The sequence below is a fragment of the Poeciliopsis prolifica genome, unplaced genomic scaffold (assembly GCF_027474105.1).
Source record: "Poeciliopsis prolifica strain line A6 unplaced genomic scaffold, Auburn_PproV2 SCAFFOLD025, whole genome shotgun sequence".
NCBI lineage: Eukaryota > Metazoa > Chordata > Actinopteri > Cyprinodontiformes > Poeciliidae > Poeciliopsis > Poeciliopsis prolifica.
The window spans coordinates 4,858,713-4,881,024 of NW_026562400.1; the positions used below are offsets into that span (position 1 = coordinate 4,858,713).

General features: G+C 36.9%; 1 protein-coding gene across 2 annotated transcripts in view; it reads right to left on the bottom strand.

The window, feature by feature from the left end:
- cadm4 (cell adhesion molecule 4) overlaps window positions 1-22,312 on the bottom strand; it is a 209,822-nt gene that overhangs the window by 151,218 nt on the left and 36,292 nt on the right. The gene's annotated exons all lie outside the window — the stretch shown is intronic.

Consider the following 22,312-nt stretch of genomic DNA (forward strand, 5'->3'; position numbering starts at 1 on the left):
ATCTCCACCCAAAAGGCTCATCTGAGTCCTTCAGATCAACCAAAAGATGAAAGCAGGAACAATGTTCTCACATTATAAGAAGACTCACCTGGAGACGCAAATCTACACAGACATTTTGACACAACATTTCACCGGCACTCCAGGCCATCAAAGTGAACACACTCACCCAAACCCAGGGTGCCTTTAAACCCTCGCTAACTCAGTGACATTAATCCTGTCTGACATTTTGACACAAATTCAGAGCAGAATGAACAAACACACATCCACAACACATTTAAAACTGAACAGAAGACTTCTGGCATTGACACAAGCAAACTGTCTGAAACAGAAGCAGATATGACAGTCTTTTTTCTGATATAGAATAGATAGCATTTATTGTCATTGAACAGGATTCAACAAAATTTCTGCTTAACTTACATCCTTTCTGCAATAGCATCAAACAGAAAGGCAGCACAAACAAACAGATGTGCAAGTATTGTAAGGTGTGTTGTCACCGTAAACCTGTATACAGTAAAGTGGAGAGACAGTAACTAATTGTTGTTTTCACTGAAAATGAATGCACACTTTGATCAGTTAATGAGAAAATAGATCACTGTGACTGAAAACTATATTTTATGTGATTTCAGTATGGCTTATCCTAAAACACCATACCGGTTGTATATAAAAAAAGAGAACTTGTAATTTTTTAAATAAAGCTCTTTATATAATTCAAGTCAGTTTTCAGCCCCCTTCACTCTCATGCCTTTAAATAAAATCCACTGCAACTAATCTGTTTTGAAATTACTTTTAGCTTGTACTGAGTAAAGATAAAAAGATAACACATGACACATTATGCATAAAGAATGTATAAACTTGTTGGACTTTGAAGCTGTCCTTACAAAACTAGATGTTTTATTGTGTTGTCAATTTAAAAAAAAGTATAAGATAAAAGTACAAGTTTATGTTTCCAGGCTTTTGTAGTTTATCTTTTTTTTTTCTTTTCTCTTCTTTCATAGCATTAAGCTTAAGAAAACTTTGCTGAGCTTTACTGATAACAGGAATAATTTCCATATTCTTTTACAAATATTATCTGTTTATAGCAGACTGATGCCTTGGTCACATATACTCTCCTTTCTCCTTTACACTTTCAAATAATTTAGAAATCACAAATGTGAATCAGAAAATGCTGAATAATAGAGCAATGATGTTTGGTAGCAATTAGGGACAGGGACAGGCAATACTGAATCGAAACTTTACTACAACAATAAAAGAGGTCAGGCTCTTGGATGCTAGTCAAATTATCAAGAGAAATAGTTGTTATTGTTTTTTAAATAAAAAGCAACCTATTCTTTTCATAAAACAATATTTCAATTTAGGTTGAAACTAAAATGAGTGAGCTACACTGAAAACATACCGAATAAACATCATCACATTTCCTGTACTAACGCAGACATATCAAGATGTTTAATCTATTTTGTAATAGATATTTCTAGTCACAAAAATCTCCACTGCAGATAATAAAATATATTGTTCTAGCAGCACAGTGACTGTTTTATCAATCAAGTTTCACTGACAGGGTTTTAGAAACAGCAAGTTATGGTAGGCACAGATAGAGACAATGTCAGAAAAACAGACACAGGAAGTCAATAACAGAGCCAGGTTCCCATACTAAATTAGCCACAGTCACACCTTGGCACACACTCACAGCCAGCTTCCCGAAACTAACAAGTACAAACATGACCTAGCCTTGTCCCTGAGAAAAATCACAACGGCGAGTTGGCATACAGTGAAACAGTTCCATGCCAAACATGGACACCCACACGCAGCGTACCTGCAGAACACTGACATGCTCATGCAAATGCGGGAAACTTGGAAATGGAGAACACTGGATCAGAATTAGCAATCAGCATCAACAGTCAGGGACTGCAATTGTAGGAGAGCCATCTGGCCCCGATTGCCAGCAGTAACACTTGGATGCACATGTCCATGGTTCACAGCCATGCAGGCTTTAAGAGAATTCACACAGAACTTAAAACAACATTTACCTCAGTGATTTGTATGTTTGTATGTGTTGCAATACCCTTTTGTTTTCTACTCTTAATGTGAACTCTAAGTGTTTTATCAAAGCTTCTTTTATGAACATGTGCAAATAAGTACCCTCTTGCTTTGATCAATATGGGGTCGCTAAAAATAATTAATATGAATCAAAAGAAGAAAAAAATGTTTGTTCATAATCATATCATAATCATAATCCAGATTTAAAAGTTATCCATCTGTGCGGCCATGGATGTAGTAGGTCTAGTAGGAAGAACCTGAATTGTCTTTGGGGAGAAGGGATTTATAATCTCTATTGTTGAGTTCCAATTTCTGGACCTTCCCCAGGGTCTTCTCGCATTTGGGCCATTCCTAGTAAATTTTCAAAGGGGGAAGCATCCGTTAGTGAACCATTTCAAATAACTCCTGTAGAGAAGCTGCAGCTTTACTCTAAGCTCCTCTGGATCAGGAGCTTCTAGTCTAAGGCCGAGTCTAGTCACCCAACAGAAGAAGCTGCTTATGTGTGAGATTGTGTTTTATCAGTCGTTAACCATATTTTACGACATTTGGTGAGGGTCAGAACATAGAAAACCAGAGTAAATTGAGTTTGAGTTTTAGTTTAGCCATTTCCTCATTAAGAAAATCTAGAGAAGAGCAAATGTGACTGCAAATGAGAGCCCAGTTTGTCTATCCATCTCCATCCTACTTCCTCTCATTAACAAGACACTAAGATACTTAAACTCCTCTCCTTGAAAAAGAGACTGACTGCTTACCAAAACACAAACCACTGTCGGACTAAGACCTCCACCATAAAAACTTTTCAGCACAGAATGTAGAATCACACTGACTATATGCCCTTCATCATGGAAACACTAGATGAACTAGTTCCCAGTTTGGGCTACTGAGTCATAAATTCTCCTAATCTTCAAAACAACGCTTCAAACTTTGCTGAATATTAAAGTTTATCTTTGATGAGTTTGGGCCTGATCACCAGTTATGTGATTGTACTTTATTTTGTCCTGCTGATTATTTGCATCCTATACTTGCACTTTTATCTTCCTCTTCTTCCAGTAAACAGATGGCTACTTTTGCCAAGTCTATTTGATATCCTTTTCTATTTAACCAGACAAACATAAAAAAATAATCAATGTCTAATCTTACATACCTGGGTTTGTCATTGTTTATATTTTTCTTTCTCGTAAATAGGTGGGAACGTTTGTTTCAAACAGGTAATAGATCAAATCTTCTTTTATTTACTCCAGGGAGGTTTTTATAGTGCTGCATTTTTATATCCCTGTTACTACTGAATGTAAAATTGTTATGTGGACACCGGGAGGAATGGCTGAATGTTCTGGCAGACTGAAGAAAAAGTTTAAAAGAAACAGAAGGAGAAGAGACAACCCAAGAAATAATGCAGATAAGCATTACTCTCCTTCATAAAGACATTACAGTTAAAATTAAATCTACACCAAACATACAAACTTCCCCACACTTTAGGTTAAATGCAAGAAACTGAGATGGTTACTGTTTAAAGTTGCATAAGACCCAAGTTCTTGCAAGAACTATGAGTTTGACTCGTTTTTTTCTGTTCAGAGATCAGATTTGATTTTTTTTTTTTTTCAAACTGTAGGTTAAGTCAAACTCCATGTCCATAAGACTGTGGAAGTGCAAAAGTTGAGGCTACATGTCAGATTCAAAATCCATATAATGTCTTGTTTTTAAATGTGAGCTTATTTTGCATTGTATTTTTTGATTACTGGGCCAAGTTCTTTGGCTGCTCTCACTAAAGTCAAGTAATATGTCGAAAAGGGAAAAATTTGAGACTTTTGCTATTGTTTCTACTGTTTTTTTTTTTTTTTTTTTTGCGTAAGTGCTAACATTTAGTACAGAGGTTGACTTATGTTTCTATGTTATACAGCTTTGGGGCTGTATTGCTCATAAATGGATTATTGTGATGAAGCCTGACTCTCTCATCCACTGACTCTCAGAGGGTCTCTTCTCCTGAGTGGTCTAGTTGTTCGGTCTTTTATTTCTTGTGCTTTGGAGCATAAACACAATAGAACATCCTTCTGACCATACATTGTCCATGTCTACTTATCCTTGCAGGCTGGAGGAAGTGAGGTTGGTAATCCCCAGCAACATTTATTTTTACAATTTAAAACCCAACATTATAACCTTAATTAGACAATTTATTCCTTCTGATTCATAAGATGTTCTGAAGAGAAAATCTGTGATTTGAAAATGTGTCAGCTTTAAAGTTAATTTCCCCATCCACATTCCAAACAGAGACCAACAGTACATCCACAGTCTTACACATTCATTGTATGAATCTTCTTCCTACATGGTAAGTCTGTGCGTCACCCCAGACTGTGAATATGAATGCATATAAATAGGAATCCCATTGTGCAAATAGGAGTTTATCCTGTACGTCCTTGTTTCTCTACCACATGTGCCTTGCAATGTCTAGGTGCACATCTGTTTATTTCATCCAGAAATATTCATCCAGCAGACTGCAATGCAGTGTCTCAAATGCCGATCCTATAAATGATACGAGCAAAGGTGCTTGAAACTGGAGGGGTGGCAAAGGTCACTCAAGCATGTTTGGAAAAGGTTGAACAGGAAAGTACAAAAGCAACCCATAATGAAATTCCTTTCTTTCTAGTTCATGAAACCCTAGTGAAAGAGAAAAAAAAATGCAGTTTGTTCTCTCACTTCACAGAACAACACTCTGGTTTGTTCCCCCAGCTGCTGCAGATGCACGCAGTGGCTGACTGATGGTTTGAAAGGACAATGTAATTGGGTTTTGTAAGAGCCTCTTCCCTGGGGAACTGCCCCATGTTTGCTTGTGTGATATCTGTGACACAGAATGGCTTGGCTGTTCAAAACTTCTGAAAATTTAGATGAGGAAAAAAATGATCGTTCAGAGAAGATTTGTAATAACCATCGCGGTTGATAGTCAGTAGTCAGATGGCTATGATATTGACACTTACGTAGCTAGTAATTTGTCAACATAAAAATAAATAACTAATTTCAGGGGTTTTGAGTGTGTGTTGCCTTTTACTAAAGCCAGAAAAAAACATGGCACAAAAGCTGTTATTTGAGAAATAATAAATAGACAAGTGATCTCACGTAGCACCATTTCTCTTCACAGCAACCCCGGGAAAGTGGTCTGGCTGGCACAAACTTAACATTCTGGTAAACAGAAAGTAAACCCTCTCCTTTTTTGTATTTCTCTAATCTAATCACAGTGATCTTGGGCAACATGCCCAGGATTCGCAATGCAAAGACAACTGTGAGAACAAGGTTGTTGTTTTTTCTTTTTGTTTTTATAAAACAGCAGATAGGAATGCATAAACCTCACTGCTTAACTGTCTTTTGATTTTGTCAAACATGTTGACACTCGATTTTAGATCTTATCACATGTTATTTGAGAGTTTAACCGTTTCAAACCACTTAAAGTATTCAGAGATGTTTGACAGTTTTCCAACACACATCTTCTAATCTAAAAAATCTAACTTAGCATTAGTTGCCATTTTGACTTAGTTGTCTTCAGGTCTTTTTAAACACCTGAATGCTTAGTCTCTATTTATTGATATCAACAGTAAGTAAAACTGTTTCCTTTTACTTCAACTGACTAAGACAAAATTCTAAATACCCAAACAGAATTTACTAGATTACATGATTTGGCCAAAATAAACCTGTTGCTGAGCAGATAAATAAATATAAGTCGGTTTCATAAATACCTTTCTCAATAACACGTGTGCAAAATGTGTTTTGTTTACTTTTCTTTGTTATCAGTTGCTCAGCATAAGCTTGGTTTATTTTTAGTTTGAGCAGATATTATTGCACTTGTTTTGTGTAAGTGCTAACAAAAGGGTTCGGTCAAAAATATCATTCTTGTGATAGATTTTTGATTCAATATCAGACTGATTATGAGTGTAATTTATGTACATAGATATCGTGTAGCTTATGAAACATACCCAAACACTAACATTCGTTAAAGCATGTACTGTTAAATGTAAATCCAGAGGTTGATACTCAAAATCAAGAAAAGTTTAGAGCCAAGAACATTTGACACGGAGAGAAATATACTTTATTAATAATAGATATGCTGACTTGTCAAAGTATGAAAAGCACTATTGTCGTAAATGAAATTAATGATGGCAAAGTTCTCATTAGTTCCTCCAGCTCTTTATAGTCTCTCACAATGTCTTGACAATGAACCAGCATGTTCACCAGCAGGACCCGACCCAGGCCCCCCATCTCATTTCCAAATTTGCACACACTTTAGTTCCCCTTTCAAACTTTCATAATCATTCAGTGACTTTCATAGTGATTTCCACCATACATGAGAGCAGGAGGAGGGAAGGTAATACGCATTAACAAAATGAGGAGTCCTTCCTTGAAAGCCATAATTTTAAACTGATGTCAATTAAATATGACTTGTGACCCAACTGAATGATCTAGTCATTGTTTTACTGCAGCCCATTGTTGTATTTTATCTTTATGTTTTGTTAGATGGGCATTGAATATATTGGTGACAAAGTGTGAGTCGCATAATCAAATTTACAGTTTGAGATTAATGAGCCACGTTTTCTTCAGATGTCTCCCAATCCAATAAAACTTTTGAAACAAATTCGCTGGTGTGTCACACAAGTTAAAGGGATGAACACTAAGTGGTCTTGAAATAATTGTTTTTGTACAAAGTTTCTTGATCATTCAGTGACCTGAGTCATTTTCTTCTCTTGCCCTCTCTGTTGGATTTAGATGTGGGGACTGATATGCCCATGAAAGAGGGCTGATTTTGTGTCTACTCAACAATTTCTGTATTCATTTGAATGTCATTTTGTGGCTAATTATCACATTAAAAGACTCAAAGAAGGTCTGTTTTCAGTTTACGACAGGTATTTAAAATTTTCTGGGGTTTCAATGATGACACGCAGAATTCGTGGGGTTATTTAAAAAAAAAAAAAAAAAAAAAAAAACAGGTTCAGGATCTCCATTCCATAACCATACATAAGTGAGGGCATGTAGTGCTTTATAAATATTACATATAGTTCTTTCTTTAACATTTGGCCTCCCTGTTCTCTTTTCCTTCTCTCTCTTCTGTGCCAGATCATACAACTGCAAAGAAAGAGCTTTTTTTTTTTACAGATGGAGGGAAGCCATGTCACTTCTCAAACCTCCAGCTGTTCTTTTTAGAAAATGGGGCACTTTTAAAAATATTTGTTGTAAAACGATGGAGAGAGGGGACGAGGAATATAAACATAGAGAAAAGAGAGAACTCATTAAATATTAGTCATCCTTTATTAACACATTTTTCCAGCTGTGACTGGTCAAAATCCCTGTTGTGAAGGAGGTTCCATGTCACCCTTAATTAGAAGTCGGCCGGCAGCCTTATAGCATTGAGTGTCACTTTATGAGTCAGAACACAGACAAAGTGAAAAAAATGGCAAGCATGTATTTATAGCATGATGTATGCCAATGAATGACCTGGAATCAGCCAACATCTGATCAGATGTCAGCATACCGAAAAAAAAAATATGATTTTCTTTTATCAAATGTATCCAAATTTCACTACTTAAAATAAGTAAGCAGATTAACTGATATGTTTTTGTTTGAGCCTAATAAAAACAGGACTTAACATAAATAAGACAAACCTCCTTTTTGCAATTTATGGAAATATTTTTTTAAAAACTCCAATATTTATTTATTTTTTTTCAACAGGTGGTCACTCCTGCACAAAGCAAGCCAACAAAAACGACATTTGAGGCTCTGGAAAAAACCTCAAAAGTAGAAATCATTCATTGTTACCCTTGACAAAATTTAAAGAATCCTATAGATAATATGATTTTTCGGTACATCAGCCTGTAAAACTCAAACACTGATGATGACACCAAAATATATTTTGTGAATCCTGTTACCTGCTGTTTATTAGATAAAGGCCCACACTGGTGTAATGGCAAGACGCTACAGTTATCATATCTAGTTATACAAAAATGCATGGTTGTCCCCTTTTAATGTTATTTTGATAAAGCCGTGGGGCGTTGTAGTGGCCAGAGGTGTCGGCAGAAAGAGGGACTCGCAGAGGAGTAAAAAAAAAATAAAAAATAGGAGTGTGAGAAGCCCCCAGATACAGAGAGAAGTGGTTGTGTTTGGAGAAGATAAGGCCAAGGAACTAAATCACATAGTAAGCGAGGTGGTATGCTATTAAGCAGGACAAATATGCCTATTCAAACAGCTACTTTCACAGCCCAAATGAAAATACGTCAGGGCAAGAGACGGAGGGAAGAAGCAAGGGAGAGATGAGGAGGGTTACAAGAAGGAGAAGACAGGGAAGGGTAAAAGGGGCAATGGAGGGAAGGTGCCAAAGATGGATTGTCCCCAACAGAGGGAAGGCAAAGAGATAAAACAGAAAAGGCACTATTTCATTTGTCTAATTATATTTATCTATTGCTTGCTCACAAACAAACAAAAGAGACAAATGGTCCTGACTGAATACACTAAAGACTGACTGGCTACAAACAGACATAAAGCCACACAAAGTGCAAACAAACATTTTAACCAAAGGCATTCTGCAAGAACATGAAAACATATCCAAGGGAAGGCAAAAACTAAAAGCAAGAACAGAAAATACAGGAAGTGAGAAAAAGTGGTGGAGAAATGAAAGAAACACTGAGCACGAGGAAGATAGTAGGGCTAAGGGCACAAGCCAGATTGACACTGAAAAATTAATGCGCAATTGCAAAGAGGGATGCGAGCAAGACAGAGATGGAAAGGGAATGTTTGAGTGACATGAGGATGCAGGAAGAGAATATTGGCCCCAACGATGACAGATTTAGGGTTATGGTCTATGCGCTACCTCACAATCACAAACATTCAAATTTTCCAGATGTCTTCCATTTCATTTCCCTTTTTTTTCCAAGTTTGGCTGCTGACACTTTTTCTCTCTTTCTATTCCTATGTCATGGTTTCTTGTTTGACTTCTTCGGTTCTCTTTCTCCTCTGCGACTTGTTCTGTTTTGGTGTTACTGGATCTCAGTGCTGCACTTCACAGATTTGCTCATGATTTACAGGCTGACCAATAGGAAAAGTGGGTGAGATTGTCTAATGTTGCACTAGATTGATGTGCAGAAACTGTTGCCTACTTAGAATCAGGATCAAGCACACATCACTGTTTACAACAGGACTACAAGATATTTGAACATGATTGTGACAGCAAAAATATTAGTAAATATTGCGATTTTGATATGAGTCACGATATATGGATATTTTCTTCTTTCCTTACAAGTTTATAACAACTGGAATATATTAGCCAAGAGTTATTGCCCTCCAAGCAGTCCTTTGCTATATGAATATTGCAAACACTGATATTACTATGATGATACTTTTGCAATATGTTGTGCAGCAGTGGTTTAGTCACTTTCTTATAAAGCTCACAGACCATTTCATCAGCAATTAATTTTATCATGTGGTAACAATTTGCTGTTTTAAAATTGCAAAATTTTTATTTAGCATGTGTACTTAAGTTTTTACTGCTATTTGTCATGCATTTTTAATGTAATATTCCTTTAATTTTTTTTTCTCTAAAACAGTTTGAATTACTTTATGCGTGAATGGTGTCACACAAATATTGTTACCTCGCCTTGTGGATCATTCTCTGATTTGGCCATTAGTTTCCTGAATGTTTCACAGCCACTCTTGCACATGAAGGCACACGTGGGCCCTCCAATGACTGTTCATCTTCGTAGATCTGATTGTGTCAATTTGTCTCAGTGTCACGCCACTTTCCAATTTGCCATCTGCCTGACAGGATCTTATTGATTGGCCCACACACTTGTCATTCTTCCAGTCTCTCGCCCTCCCGTCCAATCTCCACATCTCCATTCAAGAATAGTTTTCACATATCCCCTCTCCTTACACCTCCATACATCCCTGCTTCCTCTCTTTCATTATCACACCTCCTTTAACACGTATATGTCTCCATCTCTCCGCCCTTCTCAACTCCATTCCCACATCCCAACCTCACCTCTTTCTCTTCATTTCGCTCTGAGCTTTATAGTGCACACAAATCAGAGCTATGGGCTTTTATGCTATGATCAGTAACCCAAATGGAAATGCAGGCATAATAGTGATTACCTGTCATAGCAAGACTTTGTGCTTATAACAGCACAGGAGCATCCATCGTTGACTCGAAACCACAGACTAACAATCTTAACAGCCCCTGTAACTCTTACAATCCTTCCCAGTAGTCGGGATCTGTGTTGCTCTCTTCCATGCCTGAAAAACTTTGGAAATTATTATGAAGTTCAGTTTCGAATGATGAACGAGGAAGGAGTAAAAGAAATCAACCCAAGGGATACAAAAAAAACTTACTGGAGTTTCTCTTTGTTTTTGCCTCTACAATTTCCCTCCCCGCATTTAACCAGCCACCGCTGTCATTCGGTGTGCTGCAGTTTCCCATTTTACATATAGTTATTTTTACATATACTTTGAAGTGTATTCCTACATAACTATGCGTGTGATTCAAGATCTCCTGGGAAACATGCTGAATTTGGAACTCCATCACATATCCTGCTGACAGACAAATCTTGTCACTTTGCAGGAGCAATCCATCAATGTAAATGCACTCTATTCATTCAAGGGAGAAAAAAAATAATTTTTCAATTGTTTGCTTCAGAAAATATCTGAGGGAAATTCAAAATATGTTCCATTTAAGACAAGGCACTCAACAAAATATCTAGCACCATGTGAATCTGTTCAAACCCATCTGGCTTTTATGTGACAGATCAACACAAAGTTGCACATAATCATTGAAATGAAAAGAAAATAGGATATGTTTATAAACATAAAAATTAGAAAAGTGTAGCATGTCTGAAGGTGCATTCATCCCCTTTTACTCATATTCAAAATCAACTGTTCAGTTTAAATCTAGCATTTCCGTGATTACCTCAGTATTTTTATCTTGTATGATATTGTGGAGAAGCTTAATATATGGGCTAGCCCATAACACCATATGAAAAACCTTAGAACATCTCAAAAAGCAGTGTTCATTTCACCACTTAAAAATGAGGAATTGAACAAGTGCAAACCAGATTGTCCACCTAAACTAAAATGCCATGCAGGAAAAGCACAAGTGAGAATCCTCCACTTGCCTATTTTGTCACTAACCTTGCTTGCAGTGTGCCAACATTCAAATTGTTTTTTTTTTCCTTTTTGACAGAAGAGAAAGCTTAGAATCCACCCTTTCAGATTCTGTAAATGACTCAAAATTGGGGAGACTTGTTCCTAGTTTTGTCCTGCCCAATCATACATATTTATGTGGTACAATAAATCCAGACAAAAGTCCAGTTGTGAATCTCTAGGAGCCCTTGAGAATTGCTGTCTGCACACACTCCATCCAATAGCTGACTAAGCTTCAACTATTTTACAGAGTCGAGTGGGCAAATATTACAAAGTAATGCCTCTGGGGGACAGAATCCATATGCACAGTTTTATTTATGAAAATAATGATTTTTCCTCCGCTAGAAAATGGTAAAAATACTCCGTCCTCAATATCCCAATATGAAGGCTTTAGCTTTGTGACTGTAATGTGATACAATGTAAAAACGATTGTGGGGTTGAATACTTTTGTAAAGAACTAAAGACTGAACGCTAAAAGTGCTGTTCAACTGGAATCTGGGTATTTTCCTCTATTCTTTGCATACTGTTATTCCTTATTATATATATATAAACATCAGGTTAAAACTCTGTATCAGGTTTGTATATTTATCTATTGTTACAGTGTGCTTATCAAGACGAATCGGATGATGCAACGGTTACAATTCTGCATGCGCTCGTTCAGCCTCTTTTATGCATTCAAGGTGTAAAACTGTCATCAGTATTAGTTATCATTTTTTACAAGAATCTGTTCTTTCGTGGTTAATACAAAAAAATGAAGAAAAGGCTCTTATCTTCAAATAGAAAAGGAATGTGATACAGGAACAGAGCCAAGCATGGATGTTTTTCCTTTTGCACATTTCCAGTGTCTTATTTGGGAGAACAGTTCCACTTGGTAAATAATTGCAAGTTTTGTATGGTGAGGTTTTGTTCCTTTTCCTTTCTTGAACCCATTTCAAAAGAGCTTTTGTCATTTGGCTTTTTTGGTCTATTAATCCTGAAGAGTGTTGTTTTTATAAGCCTATTACCTTTTATTATTTTCTGTTTTCCAGGAATGTTACCCTGACAATCCCTTTGCCATTTTCTACCCTGTGCTTAGTCATATTTAGTTGTTGAAATAAAGCACACACTGCCAAAACCATTTCCAGGATTAGTGCATTTTACAAGCCACAAAATCTAATGTCATGATGCAATCCCACACCTTTTTTTTTCTTCTGACAGTAACTGCCATAAAGCACAATGTACCCAGAAAGAAGATACACACAGCAGATGACACGTCGTCATGATCAATCAAAGCCTGGTGAGATGTGGAGAATAAAGAAAAGGCCTGTGTAAGGCTGTCAACTAGGTGATGTCTGTCGAATGAAAGCATTGTTAACTTTGAAGGCCAAATATTTCATAAATTGTTTCTATTCACACATATAGTTTGTTGAAAAATACGTTTGCCCCTTCACAGATCTCTTCTGTAAAGGGGCAAACTTAAACATTTGATTTAATCAAACTATTTTTTTCTCTCAGAGAAAAACACATGAGTAACCAACACCAAATTCAATAGGAGAAAAAGCTAACCAAACCTTCTTTAATGTGACTTAAGAACAGGTTGTCCTACCCTTGGTGGCAACAACTGACATCAAGTCTGTGCAAAGGATTCAAAACTTAGTCTGGTAGTAAAACTTAAGTGTGTTAAAACAGAAAAAAACTTAAGAAAATCCATGAGGGGATGAATATGTTTACAGATGACCTTACAACCAACAATTGTTCTAAAGGTGTAATATAGGAATGTGATGCCATGAAATTTCTGTATGTTTATTACATGTTAATGTGTCATGTAAATTCATCATGCTGGGTTTTTTATTGTTACAAAGTATAAAAATAGGCAACATATTCTACAAACATGTAGCATTTTTGTGTATAAATAAAAGAATAAAAAGAGTAAAAACAATGACAATGCACATGTACAAATGTGCCAAATTAGCACTTTTTAAAAAAAATAGGGAACATTAGTGTTGTTTTTTCATACAGCAAGGGACATCTTAAGTCTTTATTTAAAATGTATAAGGTACTATAAAAGATCTGCAATTTCAAATATTTACTTTTTATTTACATTTGTCATTATTGTTAACATGTTTAAAGAAAGGCAATACCAGCCTTTGAAAAAGTTGAATAGCAATAATAATGTAATAATAATTACAACCAGTAACTGTTTCATCCCTAGTGTGCAAGCTAATGTAATATAAAGTTTGGGTAAGAAGTTCAGCTATACACAAAGCAAATATAAATGTCACTGCAATATTAAAGCTTGAGCTTTAATTTAGTTTGGGATTTGTTGGATCAAATGGATTAAATCTAGGAAGATAGTCACATAAACTCTACCTAATTCATCAGTGCAGAGGGAGTTAATGTTCCTAGCCCAGGTTTCTTGTTAGTAAACAAAGAACGGTGGTCTGCATAACAAGACTACAGTTGGAAATTATGAGGAATGTGTGCAGATCTTTGAAAAAAAAAAAGTCTTAAAATGAAATGCCTCAACAGTTGCTGCCTAATAAACTGTAAAAGATTTCCATTTTTCTAAACATACATTTTTCATAAACTGGATTCCGACAGTACTTTTACATGCAAGGCATGGATTTCTCCAAGCCAGTATTACAATGAAGTACTGTAAGTCTAAAATTCTTTGCAACTACTTCCTGCTCTGGGAAGTAGTTGCAAAGAATTGAAACCAATCCAGAAGAGGATTTTGAATAATTAAGAAGTAATGAATGGGTTCAGTGCTGTCACATGATATTTATTTTTCTTAGTGGAAAAATGTGTGGCGTTCATGACTTTTTCTCTATATTTGAATACAAAGCTAATTATTTAACTTTTCAACATCATTATTTTTAGGAGGCATTAGAGAAACAATCATTTTGACTGACAGGAGAAGTCGGTTGTGCATCTAAGTTACACATTTTCTGGTGCAAATAATTCATCGATTGGGTCAATCGGTCATCTGTGAAATCTAAGAAATTCCCAAAAAATGCTTGAAACATTCATGGAGGTGTTTAGGTTAATGACGAAGCAGCATTAATATTAAAAAGAGGTCAGTGAAAGAGAGGGAAAGAAATAAAAGATTACCTTTATAATAAATCACACTTGTTCCTTACCATTAATCAGTTCTTCTTCACTCCTCAAGTGCTTCATTTCATGGGCTTTGTTACATGTGTGTGTGTGTGTGTGTGTGTCATCCCTCCTTTTTGTTCCCACTCATGAAACCTTTTTTATTATATTTCACGACCTGCTGTATTTCATCATGTCTCATAAAAGTGAGAGCAAAAACTAAGAATAGCAGGACATTTATTAAATTGTTTTTCTCCCAATGCAGCCAAATCAATCAGCAGCAGCAGGAAATTCAAATCTAATTCCTCCAACGAAGTATGGATGTAAACACGTCAGTAATCAAAGCCAGCTGATTCAGGTACAGCCCTCTGCAGTGAACACACCTGAAATAGCCGACTTTGAACTGAATGTCATCTTTTTAAAGTTGCTATTTATAAACCACATTTGCATGCGAGTCCGGTGGCACCATCATGAGATGCATAACGAGTAGGCTTCATTATTATTACATTACAGGTTCACTGTAGAGAAAAGCAACCGCCCACAGAAAATGAAAACCAGGTAAAAGGAACAGGTATAACTAAGAAATGCATAGCAAAAATCTGAATAGTGTGGTGCGCTTGTATTTTCAATCAATTAAATGAAATAACCCTAAATCAAATCATTTTTGTATAATTATTTCTGCACTATAGAAGCCTAGAAGTTTATTAAAGAGCATTAGTGAACAAAAGGCAAATTAATATGAAACACAAAATAAAGTTTAAAAGAAGTGCAGCAGGTTATAAAACAATATGCAAAGTTCTGAACGTCTCACAGAGTTCTGTTCAATACATTATCCAACTATAGAAAGTAGTCAGTTCTCCAAACCTACCATTGATATAGCAAAAAGGCCCTTGGCAACCCTGAAAAAGCAGCAGAGATCCACAGCTCAGGAGGGAGAATCTGATGACACAGCATTATTAGTCATGCTTTCCACAAATCTTGCATCCATGGAAGAGTGGAAGAAAGACATTGCTCAAGAAAGTCTGTACAAATCATGTAGGGGCCGCTACAAAATATGAAAGAAGGTGTCAAGTTACAGGAGACCTCAAAATAAACGTTGGCTTATTCACAAAACATTGCACACCATCCACCCTCATGGTTGTAGAATAGTTTTTTTTTACACCGAGGACATCAAAGCTGGTCAAAGTTAACAGTATGATGAATCAAGCAAGACATTAGAGTGGTCTGACTTGGAGTAGGACAGTGAACCTACACAACCAAAGCTATAATGGAATATTTCAGATTGAGCATCTACATGTGTGTCAAAGTCCAGACCCAAATCTATTTGAAAACCGTGACAAAACTTAAAAACCAGTGTTCATAGATGTCCCCTTTTCTATCTAACTGAACTTGAGCAATTTTGCCAAGGAAAATATGGTTGCTAAGTGTACAAAACTGTTTGAGACATGCCCCAAATTTCTGTGAAAAGTAGATTTACCCAGTACCAATTCAAAAGAGGAGAAAAGTTTTGGATTTTTATTTGTAAAACAGTTCAAAGACCATGTGGCCTTTTGCATTTACTTCCAAACTGTACACTAAATTGTGTTGGTACATCGCTTAGAATCCCAGTGAAACAAATAGATTTTTGTGCCATTTCCACAAGTGAAAAAGTTCCAAGGATACGCTTTTTTTTTTTTTTTTGCTGCGCACTGTACCAAGAGACAGTTTCAACACCCAGTCTTTTACGCTCAAAATCTCCACCTTTATTAGAGATTTTTAAGATCAAAATCTATAATGCCACTACAGCTCAGAGATTCTGTTGTCAAATCGGCTGCTGCTTGTTCCTCAGAAGACAAACAGGCCTTGGCTAAGATAAAATTGGCTTTGAGCTGTTTGGGGGCAGATTTCATCTCCCTGTTAGTGGAGGAAATGTTGCCTGAGGCCGAGCAGCTGATCAATATTATCAAGGTGTATCTTCCAATAGAATCAATCACATCTGACAGCTTTCCAATGGGAAGGCAGGACTGAAACGCAGGCGTCTCCGATGACGAAGTGCTGAGAGCCGCACAGGTCGCTAATAGGACCATGCCAGTCCCTATTCAGTCACCGCCTTTAGTTTACTATTATTCAAATGAATATTATGTATTAAAGACTACATGTAAAGCTTTTTTTTTTCGTCACTAATTTGACTGTGTTTTGAATTTTTAGAGATAAAACTAATCATCGCTTCACAGAAGTTAATTGTAAACCAAACTATAAAATGCACTTTTATCTTATTTTCCCTCTCAGGCATATCTCATTTCCACACAATAAAATGTACAGCAACAGTCCTTTAATATATTAATACTCTACTCATGTAAAAGCGAACACCTAAGGGCTTTGATTGCTGTCTGTAATCAGCCTCAAGTTTTCTTCCTTTCTGAGCAAATGCCACACTTCCAGGCTTCTGATGAAACAACAGGCTTTCTAATTTGGCATTAAATGTGTCGGCAGGTGGCAAATGAGTCTCAAAGCCCGGATGGAAGTTCCGCCAGCATGACCACCCACTCTAAAAGCACGGCCATCCCTGATGCAGGCAGCCTGTGGCACTGCCACTGACCTGCTCCATGTGCAGGGTTTGGCGAGAATCCGCTGGCTCTCGAGTGGAGCTTTGTTTGATCAGAGCAGTGCTGCTAAATGGGCGCGGCTCAAAATCATGCACTAACTGCCTCCTTTATCAGAACCCAACCATCCTTGTCCCACTCCTCTCACATCCCCCGGGGTTTCCGAGGTGATGAGAAAAAGAGTCTGGCCAACTGGTATGCTCAAGCATGTCAGGACTGTGCTTTCGATGTGTGTATCTAAAAGCAGGCAGGTGTGCAGTGCTTGCAGCCCAGGTTTCCCGTTCATCACCGTGCTCCGCTATCAGGGCTTGGCTGGAGACACGGGTCGTCTCAGAGGACACTGATTGGCTCTGCGGGGAATGATGAGCTTGAGGTAGATGAGGTGGAAATGAACCAAACCTGACCCGTCACGCAACAAATACACAAGTACTGCTACATACACACTCAAACAGATAAAAGCTTTGTGGATATGCTTTGATTCAACATTTCGTTTACAGTTAAATTAAATGCAGAGACCCACTTCATCAGCACGTGTATCCCACAGCTTGACAACACCATATGATGGCTCATCGCTCTCATGTTTTTATTCCCTTGGGCTTTTTTTTTTTTGCATCTGTTGATGTGTGATGATCTGACTTTTTTTTTTTTTTTAATTTCCCAATTTCTCACTGTGGAGATGCATAAGAGGTTTATGTTTCTGTGTGATTTCAGTTTCTGGTCTGTGTGTCAGTGAAATGTTTTATCTTGCCAAGTTGTATCGGGTTTATGCATCTACATTTGGCTGCAGATACAAGGAAGCTTTGATGTTTATGAAGGTGCGGATGCTATGTATGTGAAAAATAATTTCTGCTTATGTTTCTGTGCTCTAGTGTCTGTTGTGTGAGTATATATGCAAATACCTGTGCCTTTCTAAAAACCTTGCATGCTTTATCCTTTGACTGCAAATGCTGAGATTATGTTAAGGAAAACTTGGAAAAACTGTAAAAAAGAAAAACAAAGCTACTTCTGAGGTGTTGCGCAGTTATTTCAAACAAGAACTTGGCTCACACAATTCAGGGAAATTTCTAGTTGCAGGAGCATCTCTGCAAATAAGAATATAATTTAAAAGTGTATTCTCTAATTTTCCTAAAAAATTTTTTTAACTCATATAAAATGTATTTGTTACATACAAATAATTTGAGTGTTTATCGATGAGACAAAATCCCAATTCCAAAAGACTGCTTGTATGCAAAATAATTTTAGGGTTAGGCATTCACACTTTGAATAGCAGTAATACCTTTGACCGTTTTAATTGATTTTGAGCATCATTAATTGCCACACTTGGGTCAACGAGAACAAAATGCTAAATGCCACTAAGAGTGGTACAGAAACATTGTGATGGGGGTGAATGCCGATCGGATACAGACAAGAGAACGATGAGTTTACTACCTCCAAATGAAAGGTAAGACATCAAATATTGTCCCTGAAGAAGTTGCCTGCCATAAAGGGTTGTATTCAAAGCTAATTGGAAGTTGTGTTTTAGAAATATGTGGATATAAAACATAAAAGTATTATGAAGTTAAGCCCATTCAGGATGGGGGAGATTCAAAATGCATGTGGTTGGATTAATTTCCTCAGGAGTCACTATCCACATACATACCATGGACATGAGCTACAACTATGGTATTTCTTGTGTTAAGCCACAAATGGATTACAAGACTTCTAATATCTTAAAATTATAGCATGTCTACTTTTAGCCACGTAAAAGGTTTTGAACATCATTTAGTTACTTGCATTATGTATATCTGTTAAAAGTAAAAATCCCTGCCAGCACAGAATAAATCTGACTGACCTTGTCAGCAATATTACAATGTCGGTATAAAAGATCTGCACTGAGTGTAATGAAACGCATATTTCTTTGATAATACATGAAAAAAATATGTTTTTCTTACTGACAAATGAAGTCACATGTAAAACTACACTCTATAGTCATAAATGTGTGTATACATACACATTTTGCCCACAATGTGTGAAAGTGAAAGGGCTTTATGGTTTGTCTCCCCTATGGTTCCTTTAGTGTCTGACTGATTGTTTCTCTGCAACAAAGAAAGGAAACCTTCCAGCTATCTGCTGAGCAGCTTACATAAACTGCTGAAAAGACTAAAGCAAAACAAAACAAAAAACTCAGCGACTTCTGAAAGTACAGATTGACACATAGGTACCTGTGTTATTTTGTTGTTTTGTTCATATCCCCTGAGATCAATCTATAAACCTCAGAAACTTTAAATACTTGCTTACTTTTTCAGAAGCAGTTGGTAATTTCATAAAATTAACACAATGAATATTTTTTAATCCTGCTGCGTCCCACAAAATTACTATCACCCCCAGTAAAGATGTGCAAGAACAATTAAAATAACTTTAACCTTCATTGCAACAGCATAATGTCACATTGAAAAAATATTATGTAATCTATGTTTCAGGAAGTAATAATTGTTTTCAGCAAAAACAATAGAAATAATTATGCTTTTTTTCATTAAATAATGGGCATAAGAATTACAATTCTTAACAATAGAGTCTTCTCCTACAACATTTTTAAAGGTTAGAAAATCCAGCGAGAGATCACTGAAAATTCCTCTAACCCTCTTCAATTGATCTCAATCCATAAGTTTACTGTAGCATTACTGTAGGTCTACGAACTGAGATGGCCATTAAAGGTGACCATGGTCTTTCTGCTGAAAGACGGTATGATACTTGTAAAGGGCAGCACATATTCTTTTATTGAAAACACTATGTCTGAAAGAGTTCTTTGTGCCATTCGAACAAGAACCCTGGATCAAATTATTTTAATTACTTGTCAAAACCATCCAGTCATGTCTTTGTTGTTGAAAAGCATAATGGTTGTATATCTTTAGCAAAGCACGTTTCCAGTGAAAGTCACAGCAAGATCATTTAAGCTCCGTGATGGTAAGGCAGGAAAGACTTCCCTGACATGGCTCCTCAGTAACCAGTTAGGAAGTTGATAGTGTCTGTTTGTTGAAGACACTTGATGACCTCAACATGCAACTCCTTACTACAGCTCTCTTGGAACAACACACATGCTTTACTTAAATGGCAAGTTATCTTGCTTTGTATTTGCTATTTTGAAGATAAGCTAAGGTAGGAACAGTGCCATGGATTACTGTTTAAAAAGTTTCTCGAAACACAGATCAACATTTACCGTACTTTTCCACAAGTTGTCAATGTGTGAAAAATGTGTTATGTTAATTTGACTGAAACGTGTCAGACATTTTTCTATTAGTCATTTCAGTAGGGCACAAATTGATTTTAAGAACAGCAATTCTAGTGTAGTCACACTGTCGCTACTGGTCTGTGTGGCTTTTCAACAAAACAGGCTTCTGGTGTACTACAAACTCATGCGTCATGTTTGGGTTGCATGAGCCAGTGATAATTCATGCTGACCCCTGAATAACACTGTGAGCTGATTCAGGCCCTCCTTCATGTTGTATGCTTCTACAACTACAGTGTAATGTCTGCTTTACAGTCACCCTGCCATCCAGCTACATCAATTATGCCAATAAGGCTCCTCTGCCAACTTTCCACATATATTACAAAGTGTTGACACATCGCTTTTCTCCCTATTGTGTGATAGAAGTAGGAGATGCACCGCTCACTCAAGTAAGACCAACTAATGCGACAAACTGAAGCTCATGCAGATCATTAAAGGGAAATCAAGGATCAGTGTTGCCATCTTCATCCCATTCAGAACATTGTTTCCCATCAAAAGTATTACTTGGTCACAAAAAGAGACACCACAGAGTGAGCGTATCTTCCTTTAAGAAAGCACATTCCTGTCTGACAATCAAAAGGCATTTTAAGGAAAGAAACACATAGGATGTTTCAGCAAATGAAGTAAAAGAGTAGGCTACTAGAGAAGCATCTATTAAATATTTAAGGTACTGAGTAGTTTGTCGAATAACACCACAAGTTCTGACATTAGTATAAGCCATACAAGTCATATTTAAAATTTAATATCTAATTATATCTGTTGTAAAAACAGATTTTTAAATCAGAAATGTCAGCCTAACTAAATGTATGACCAAATACAGGGCAGTGTATGCACTCAGTGCTTGGCTGGGGGTCTCTTTGCATGAATTGCTTCATCAATGCTGTGTTGGATTAACGTGATCAGCCTCTGCAGAGGTGCTAAAGGAAGGCCAGGTTCTTTAGTAATGGCTTTCAGCTCGTCATGCTTTGTTGAGTCTGGTGTCTCGTATCCTTTTCACGATAATAGCCCCTAGGCTTTTTCTGAGGTTTAGGTCAGGGCTGTTTGCTGGCCAATTAAGCATAGTGCTACCATGGACAATAAACTAGGCATTGGTGCTTTTGGCAGTGTGGGTAGGTGGAAAGTCCAGCTGGGAAGTGAAAATCTGATCCTCCAAGAAGCTTGTCAGCATGAAGTGCTTTCAAGATTTCCTGGCATACGACTGTGAAAACCTTGGACTTTGTGAAACAGTGGTACAATGCCAGCAGATAGCATTTCTCTCCAAATGATCACAGATTGTGGAAACTTCATGTTGGACCTGAATCAAACTGGATTCTGGGCCCCTGAGGTTGATCTGGACCTGTTCAGACAACTGAAAGTGGACCTCCTTAGCAATAACAATTCACAACTGTTATGAAAATTCATTCTTAGTGAATAGATCACGACTCCATGCTCTCCATGCTAATAAACACATGTTGATGTCACAGAATGGATTTTAAGCTTGTTTTTCTTTTTATACCAGACCTTCTCCTTCGATTAAATTTTCCATTAATATTTTTGTATACAGTACTCTGTAAGAAGCCTGTCTCTTTTGTGGCTTAACCTTATCTCTTTGTACAGGATGTCAAAGGCTGCTCGTTGGATAACAATCAATACATTTCTGTGTCTTATACAATTTTCTAAGAAACTACATTTTTGAAAATAAATTACAAAAACAACTGTAAGATTTGATACACTGTAAGTCAGTTATATTTATATCCTGTCCAGGATGTACCTCTTGCTCCTCATCCAATGTCCACTGGAGATAGGCACCAGCCTCCCTGCGACCTTGCAAGGATAATAGCCAATGGTTGGATGGACATAATGAGCTTAATCTTCCCCCTTCCATTTATTTGCCCTTTCATTTACAAAACCTACTTATCTGTGCTGCTGGTGTCTATCTTCAGCAGTCGTTGGGGCACAGGATACCCGTTGGTCAGGTCACCAGACAATCACAATGCAACAGAAGGGAAACAATGATGCACACACACACATTTACTCCTTATGGCTATTTCTAGAGTGTCCAATTAGCCTCCCACAGTCTAATTTTAGACTGTGGGAAGACAAACAGTCTAATTTTAGACTGTGGGAGAAAGTCAGGGAACCTGATGGGAACCCACACATTGTCTCTTATGAGAGACATCTTTTTTCAAAGTATCTTAGCTAAACTTTAACCAAACTT